Source organism: Sarcophilus harrisii, chromosome 3, assembly GCF_902635505.1.
Source record: "Sarcophilus harrisii chromosome 3, mSarHar1.11, whole genome shotgun sequence".
NCBI lineage: Eukaryota > Metazoa > Chordata > Mammalia > Dasyuromorphia > Dasyuridae > Sarcophilus > Sarcophilus harrisii.
The window spans coordinates 592,944,635-592,953,999 of NC_045428.1; positions in this window are offsets into that span (position 1 = coordinate 592,944,635).

Here is a 9,365-nt window from a genome sequence, read left to right on the forward strand (position 1 = left end):
CTGTCTCCAGAGCTCCGGGACCAGCTGCCTTCTGGACTTCTCCTCCAGGATGTCCTGAAGCTCCCCATAAACATCCCCAGAATGTTTCCACTGGAGCTCATTCTCTTCCCCCATCCCCATTCTCCCTTAGTTTTTGTCAAGATTACCGACCTCGTTCCTGATTCCTTACTGTCGCCCACCGCGTGTCCACTCAGCGGCTGTCCCTTCTATTCTAACTATTGCATTTGTTCCCTTCCATCCACTCACAGCCACCACCCGAATCAAGCCCTCCTCGCCTCTGCTTTGGGTTACTCAGGAGCTTCCTTGCTGGTGTTCAGGCATCCGTTCTCTCCCCAACAAGCATCCCCTCTCTCCCCTTTCCAATGCACCCTTCACATGGCTGCCAAATGGATATTCCCAAGGAGCAGAATTGATGGTCACTCCCTTGTTGAAGAAGCTCCAGAGGCCCCTGTTGCCTCTAAGATCAATTAAAACACTTGTTTTTTGAAGCATTCCCCATCTCCTTCTACACCCTCTGGTCCAGGCAAGCTGGCCTGGCATGTGGGATTCCCATCTCACATGACGAGGTGGTCCTGCTCTTGGCCCAGGCCGGCTCTCCAGATGCATGAGCCACCCCATTCTAATTCATCTTTCCCATAGATTGCCCCCTCTAGCATCCCTACTCTCACTTATTTTCAAACTCCTTCTGTCCACTGGCTGACACTTTGCTGCCTAAAACGTGTCCAGATCGCCCTCGTGAAACCCTCACTTGATCATCCCATTAACTATAGTTCCATAGATCTTCCTTTTGTGGCTCATTTTCTTTTCTTTTGATATTTATCCGCTTTATTCATTTTTCTCTTTAAAAAATATTCTTTTTTAATTTTTTTATAGCTTTTTATTGACAGAACATATGCATGGGTAATTTTTCAACACCATCCTTTGCAATCGCTTCTGTTCCAACTTTTCTCTTCCTTCCCTCCACCCCCTCCCCTAAATGGCAGACAGTCTCATATATGTTAAACAGGTTAAGGTATATCTTAAATACAATATATGTGTGCAGATCCATACAGTTTTCTTGTTGCACAAGAAAAATTGGATTTAGAAACGTAAAAATAACCTGGGAAGAAAAACAAAAATGCAAGCAGACCACACTCATTTCCCAGTGTTCTTTCTCTGGGTGTAGCTGGTTCTGTTCATCACCGATTAATTAGAAGTGAATTGGATCTTCTCATTGCCAAAGATAGCCACGTCCATCAGAATTGATCATCATATAGTACTGTTGTTGAAGTGTATAATGATCTCCTGGTCCTGCTCATTTCACTCGGCATCAGTTCATGTAAGTCTCTCCAGGCCTCTCTGTATTCATCCTGATGGTCATTTCTTACAGAACAGTAATATTCCATAACATTCATATACCACAATTTATTCAGCCATTCTCCAATTGGTGGACATCCCTTCAATTTCCAGTTTCTTGCCACTACGAAAAGGCTGCCACAAACATTTTTGCACATGTCCTTCTTTAGGATCTCTTTGGGTTATAAGCCCAATAGTAACACTGCTGGTTCAAAGGGTATGTACAGTTTGATAACTCTTTGAGCATAGTTCCAAATTGCTCTCCAGAATGGTTTAATTGGTTCACAACTCCACCAACAATGCATCAGTGTCCCAGTTTTCCCACATCCCCTCCAGCATTCATCATTATTTTTTCCTGTCCTCTTAGTAGCTAATTTTCTTGAGAAGACCATCTACATCTAGGGACTCCACCTCCTTTCTTCTCACTCTCTTAAGTCTGGGCAGTCTGACTTCCAATCTCACCACTGTCACCATCCTTTTCTCCTTAATAGTTCTCTCTAGATTTTCTTGAGACGGTTCCCTCTCCTGGTTCTCTGTCTGACCCCTCCTTCGTCTCCTTTACTAGATCCTTTATTCAGGTTATACAGCTTATGGTGAGTAGCCCTAAGGTTCATCCTGGGTTCTCTTCTTTTCTGCCCTCTATACTATTTCACTTGGTGATATCAGCTTTCATGGATTCAATTATCCTAAGCAGAGAATTCTGAGACTTGTCCTTAGCCTCTCTCCTGAACTCGTCTCACATACCAGCTATCTATTGGACCTTTTGAATTCAACAACTCCTCAACATCACAAGCTTAGCAGGTATAAACCAGCTTTCATTTTCCTCCCTCCTCCCACCAAAAATAATCTTCCCTTCTTCTAAACTTCCATGTTATTGTTGAGGTCACCAGCATTTCCCATTCACCCAAAACTCATAACTTCATCATCAAACCTTATAATTTCTACCACTGTGATATCTCTCCAACAGTACCACCTCCCAAGGATCAATGGGGCAGGGGGAGGAGGAGCCTGGATAAATTCCTTCCTTGTCTCTCTACTCATATTCTAGCCACCTTGGTGCAGACCCTCATAACCTTACACCCAGACTATCTCAATGGGTTTCTGATGGGTGTGACTCAGGTTTCTCCCATTTATTTCAGTCTATCCTCCCCTCAAGTGCCAAGGCAACCCCCCTAAAGCCAAGACTGACCACACTACTCTGCTACTCAAAGAATCCCATGGGTCCCTAGGTTGCAATGGTTCCTCCAAGATCAAATATATAATCATCAGGCTTTCAAGTTCTTCCTAACTTGGCTCCTTCCAACTTTTCTAGGCTTCTTTCACATAATTCTTCCTCTTGGACTTTCCACTGCACACTGACCTCCTTGCTTCTCCCAGCACAAAACTCCTACTATGTATCTTTTCACCGCTATATCCTCCATGTCCAAAGGATTCTTCTTCCTCACTTCTACCTCCTGGCTTTCCTGGATTTCCAGTTCAAATTTTACCTTCTACAAAAGACCATTGCAGGTTTGTGCTCCCATAACCACCTTCACTTTAGTGCCTTACATCAGAGGTTATCTCCAATTTATATAGAGGGACCACAGCTTCCTAATTTATGGCCCTGGGCCTTATTTTGCCTCAGTTTTCTCATCTATATAATGAGCTGGAGAAGGAAAAGGGCGAACCACTCCAGTATCTTTGCCAAGAAAACCCCAGATAGGGTCATGCAGAGTTGAGCATGACAGATGACTGAACAACAACAAAAGGAGGGCCAAGCTCAGGTTTGCACTTTCTGGTGGATTTTACAGACGTTTCCCCCCTGGTTCCAATCCAACATGAGGAAGTCTGTTTCTGGCCATTAATGGCAGAGGGTGGTTGCACCTGTGTGTCAAAAACTCGATCGGTTTACTTCAGTCCCCAAAGAACTGATGACTCATAAGGTGCTGAACCGGAATTAAGTACACATACAAAAGGTGACATCCGCCTATACCTTGTTCGCTTTTCCTTCCTGGCAATGAGGGGGACGAGGGTTACTTGGAACTGCCAGGTTGGGGGGGGGGGGCTGTCACATCTTCTCACCCAGCAGCCACGTGTCCATGATCATATGGCACATCAATTTCTTTTGGGTTTATTCTTTCTAGACTTTAGATGAATAAATATTCCAAGATGGGACTGCCCAACTCAGCTGGTAAGTTTCAGAACTCCAGAGGTCCCATTGAAGGTCCCATAGGTGACCAAAGGTAATAGCAGTAACCACCGGGATGGTAAGAGGCTGATGACGGAGGAGTTTCACCCAGATAAAGACTCACCGAAGGATGATGGCAGCTTCAGGGAATGAGGACCCTCGTAGAGGGAAAAAGGGCCAACTTTGGACTCTAGAAAGAGAACAATCTGAAGACTCCAGTGGAAAGCTATACCTAATGGGGAATTCATGAGGACTCACAAATGGAAGCTTCCTCCTCATAGGACTGACAGGACCAGGAGTTGGGAAGTATACCCTGGCCACATGTTCTCTGCACATTTGCTTCACTTGGTATTTTATTTTTTGCTGAGGCAATTGGGGTTAAATGACTTGCCCAGGGTCATACAGCCAGGAAGTGTAAAGTCAAATTTGAACTCAGATCCTGATGACTTCTGGGCTGGTGCTCTATCCACTGCGCCACCTAGTGGCCCCTGTCTCACTTTTTAATTCAAGTCTAAGTACACTTTATATATGTAAGAGAGAGTATACCTATACTTATAGTATAGGGGGAATGTTTCATACTCTTTTTTTCCTATGCCTTCTTAGTTGATGCCCTTTCCCGAAAAGCTAATGGAATTTGAGTTTACTGATTACTGGGAGCATATTGGTGGGGGCTCAGAAACTATAATACCAGGAACTCTCGATTTCTCAGAATTATCCCTAAATCCCTGAAGGAAATAGTAGTTGTTTCCCTCTGGGGCCTCAATCTGCTGCTAGCAGTGGAAACTGGGAAAGCAGCTCAAGTATGGGATCTATATTAAGTGAATATAAGCTATATTCTATCAGGGGTCCTCAAACTAGGACCCGCGGGCCAGATGCAGCAGCTGAGGACATGTATCCCCCTCCCCCAGGGCTATGAAGTTTCTTTATTTAAATGCCCACAAAACAAAGTTTTTGTTTTTACTATAGTCCGGCCCTCCAACAGTCTGAGGGACAGTGAACTGGCCCCCTAGTTAAAAAGTTTGAGGACCCCTGTTAAAGTAAATGCAAAATAATTAGAGCACTTGGGGTAGGGGTCAAAGGAAGCTTCATATAGAAGGTTACACTTGAGATGAGCATTGAAGGAAACTAGAGATTCTAAAACAGGGAAATAAATTTCTGGCACAAGGGACAGGACATGAAATGCCCTTGATAGATGTATTGGTGAAATTAACGAGGCAAGAAACTGATTAAATGTGAGCAGTAAGAAAGAGCTGGGAATTGGAGATTAACTATGTCTGAATCTGAGGATTTAAGGACAGGAGTAGGGAACTATACTCTCCACTCACACAGCCTCTATTTTAATTCAGGCTTTTGGTATCCCTTGCATGGATGATTATGATCTCCTAATTACCTCCCCCATCTCTAAATTTTCTTTCTGTTTCTCTTTCATCCTCCACACAGATGCCAAATGAATATTAAAACATAGATTTGACCATGTAATTCCCATTCAGAAATCATCAATGCATCTGTTTCTTCTGGGGAAAACTTCTCAGCCTGACATTTATAGTCTTCCAAAATCTGGCTCCCATCTTCCTTTGCTATATTATTTCATATTATTCTTCATTCATTTTCCTTTCCAGTCAATGTTTCCCAATCACAGGTTATGTTTTATTGAAGATATACTTTTTCCATTGAAGACTATTTAGCTACATGACAAATTTTATTAGGTTATTACATCATTATCATTGTCTTTCACATTATTCTGATTTCTTCTTTGACCAACTCATTATATAGGATTTCATTATCATGTCTCCAATTAATTCCGTCATGTTCATGATCCCCAAACTGATAATTATTTTGTATTGTTTTATGATCTATAAAGGATGTTTACTATTTCCACCTTTTCACATTTATTTACACTATTTCTCTTCCTTAATACAATCAATTTTTATACAAATTTCTTGTGGTAATGAGAAATGTGTATATTCTTTCAGAAGATGCCATGGGTTTTAGTTTTTAATTTTTGTTTGAAATTTAATACTATATTTTTCTTTTGTCTTTGTTAGGTTTATCTAAATATGAGAGACATCAAAGTCTCTTATTATTACAGACTACCTCCTGCATTACTTTGAGTAATACTTTTCCTTTGCAAAGTTAGAGGCTATACAATCTGTTACATATCAGTTTAAAACTGATGTTGGTTTGTGGTCCCTAGAGTATAATGTGATTTCCTTTTTTGTGATTGTATTGTGGTTTTTAACTTTTGCTTTATCTGAGGACATGACTATAACTCCTTTTTGGATTCACTGATTCATACTAAACTTTGTTCCAGTGTTTAATTTTTATTTTGCACATGTCTTTGCTTTAGATATTTCTTATGAGCAAGAGATAGTGAGATTCTCTTTTCTTTTCCACTCTGTTACTCTTTTCCTTTTATTAGATTGTTTAATCCATCTACATTTCAAGTTATAACAGATTTCTATTTTCTTCCATTTGTGTCTCGTGTTGCTTTTTTCTGAATTAAAATTTATTTTTTGTTCCCTGTCATTTTCCATCTTCCATATTTTTGCATAAACTGTCCTTGATGGCTGGAGTGCATTGTTTTTCCATCTTCCTCTTAGAATGCCATGCTTTCTTCAAGGCACAATTCCGGTGTTACCTCCTATAGAAGGTGCTTCCTGATCTTCTAGTTATCAACATTTTCTTTCTCTTGAAATTACTTTGTGTCAGGAGGATTTCAGAAAGGCTTGGAGAGACTTACATGAACTGATGCTGAGGGAAATGAGCAGGAGATCATTATATACTTCAACAATACTATATGATGACCAATTCTGATGGACGTGGTCCTTCAACAATGAGATGAACCAAATCACTTCCAATAGAGCAGTAGTGAACTGAACCAGCTACACCCAGGGAAAGAACTCTGGGAGATGACTATGAACCACTACATAGAATTCCCAATCCCTCTATTTTTGTCCGCCTGCATTTTTTATTTCCTTCGCAGGCTAATTGTATAATGTTTCAGAGTCTGATCCTTTTTGTGCAGCAAAATAACTGTTTGGACATGTATACTAATATTGTATCTAATTTATACTTTAACAGATTTAACATGTATTGGTCAACCTGCCAACTAGGGGAGGGGATGGGGGGAAGGAGGGGAAAAGTTGGAACAAAAGGTTTGGCCATTGTCAATGCTGTAAAATTACCCATGCATATAATGTAAATAAAAAGCTATAATAATAATAAAAAAAGAAATTACTTTGTGTCATTTACTTATTTATGTGCATATCATTCTCTATTCCCCCAAGTAGAACACAAGTTACTTAAGAGAACTGTTTTTGTCCCTGTACCTTTGGTGCTTAGCACAGTAGGTGCTTAATAAACTAGGGAATGTACTCACGGGCAGAGACGCAATCAGAGACAGATATGTGACATGAAAGATGCATATATGGGCCCACAGATATGTGCTCAGACACAGAAATAGAAATTCAGAGATAGGAGGGAGTCCTCAGACACAGGAACAGAAACAGGGGTTCTAGAACAAAAGAAACTTGGTGACAGAGGTGGAATCTTAGATATATGGGGATGGGGACTCAGAGATGAGAATGGGGTTTCAGGAACGTGGGCTCAGTGCCAGAAATTGGGAGTCTGCAATAAGAGACTGAGAGAAGTTTAGAGATGGGGGTTGGGACTCAGGACCAAGAATAAGGGATCACAGTGATAAAAACTCAGAAATGAAATAGGTACCCGAATGAGGGATCAGAAATGGGAATGGCACTCAAAAAGAGAATCAGGCTCAGAAACTCAAAGGACTTTTGTGATCGGTCTCTGCTTCTGATTTCTTTCTGATCCATCTTTCATTGTGGTAAAATCCTAAAACATAGATTTGCCTAGGCTACTCCCTTATTCAAGAATCTTCAATGGCTCTTTTTTTTTTTTTTGCTTGACTTGCCCAGGGTCACACAGCTAGGAAGCATTTAAGTGTCTGAGACCAAATTTGAACCTAGGTTCTCCAGACGTTAGGGCTGGTGCTGGCTGCCCGGCTCCTCCTTAGTTCTAACAAAACACCAACTCTTCATTTCAGCACAGTCGCAGTCTAACTGCAGCCCACACTACATAACTCATTATCCTCCATTCCAGTTAAGATTGGCCTAGCTACACCCCTCTCACTTCTGGGGTCTTTGCTCACAGCATACCATGCCTGGAATAGACTCACATAAATTCTTTACTAAGCTGTGTAACTCTAGGCAAGCCCCTTCCTCTCTGATTGTCTCATTCTCTTCACCTGTAAAATGGGAGTAACAACAGCACTTACCTCCCAGGATTGTTGGATCAAATGAGATAATTAGAAAAGTACTTAGCACAGTGTCTGGCATACAGTAGTTGCTCAATAAATGCTTATTCCCTTCCCCTTTCCCCTTCAAGTTTTAGCTCAGAGGTGGCTTCCTACCGAAGGCTTTTCTTGGCCCTGCCTTCCCCAAAGTTAGCCCTTTCTCCATCATCAAAGTATTTGAGGGGCCTTAGCCAGTGATTTCTGCTAGGTAGGGAACTCCTGATTTGGGAAAGCCTTTCCCTGATGCATAATAGCAACTTGGCTGGAACTTTAATCTTGACACTTAAAGGGTCAATCATCCAGCCAGGGGTGAGGGATCCAGATCTTCCTGCTGCCAAGTCTATTTCTCCATGGGCTCACACCATACGGCATCCCTCTTAGGACAGGCTGCCTTTTAAATCTATCTCAAGCTCCTAGAAGAATGATGTAATCAGCAAGAGCCACGGAGCCAGACTCATCTTCCTGAGTTTGAATCTACCTTCAGACAAGTATTGTGTGATTCTGGCCAGTGTGAAGGCCACTTCACTCTGCCTCAGTTTCCTCATCTGTAAAATGAACTGGGAAAGGAAATGGCAAACCGCTGCAGCATGTCTCTCAAAACCCCAAATGAGGTCACAGAGAATTGGACCCGGACAACAGCAGTATAAGGTTTGAGCTCTTTTTTTTTTTCATACGTGGGGTGTTCAGAGGACTAGGATCTATGGGGTAAGGGTTCCCGAGTCCCTTTCAGGGCTGCTCGTCCGCCTGACACCCAGCTCCCTGCGACTCCATGCCAGTAAACCCTCTTGGCAGTGACTGAGGGTGACCAAGGGACTGGTGAGCCAGGGACTGAAGGGAGCCAGGCGTGTGAAGACTCTTTCAAGAGGCGGATGAGAACAATTTGTTCCAACGGCCACAGCCGTGTAGCCCTGGGAGCTTGGTCAGACATGGAAGGCGCCACGATGCTCCTGCCACTGACTTCTATTCTCTGGTGACTTGGAGAGAGTCAAGCTCACTTCAATCCAACTGACAGCCGAGTCAAGCCATGGCCAGGGATGTGGGCTTTCAAAAAGGTCTATAATAGAGACCTGCCCAGATACACACCATGTCCTTATACTGGCAGCTTGGAGGCCCAGGGGATGGAATATTTGGCCTGGAATCAAGCCTGGAGTTTGAATTCGGCCACAGAGACTCAGGAGGACCCTGAGCACACAGGACATCTCCGTCTGCCTCAGTTTCTTCAAGTGGAAAACGAGAATGACAGCGCTTGTGCCTCACGGGGAGTGATCCAGACTTGGCGCCTGGTGGGCACTTCCCGAGAGCTTCCTCCTTTCCTCTGGCGCCCTTCCCAGCAGCGTGGTACAATGGGAAGAGCTGTGGGCTCAAATCCTGCCTCACAAAGTGAGGACCCTGCCTCTCCGGGCGGTCTGTACCGCCCCCCGCCCCCCGCCTGGCACGTGCTCGCTGGAATGAACTGAATGGGAATGACTTCTATGGGGAAAGGGGGGGAGGGGGGCGGCACTAGGTGTGTGGAAGTCAATCGACAAACATTTCAGATTTTCTCCCAAAGGA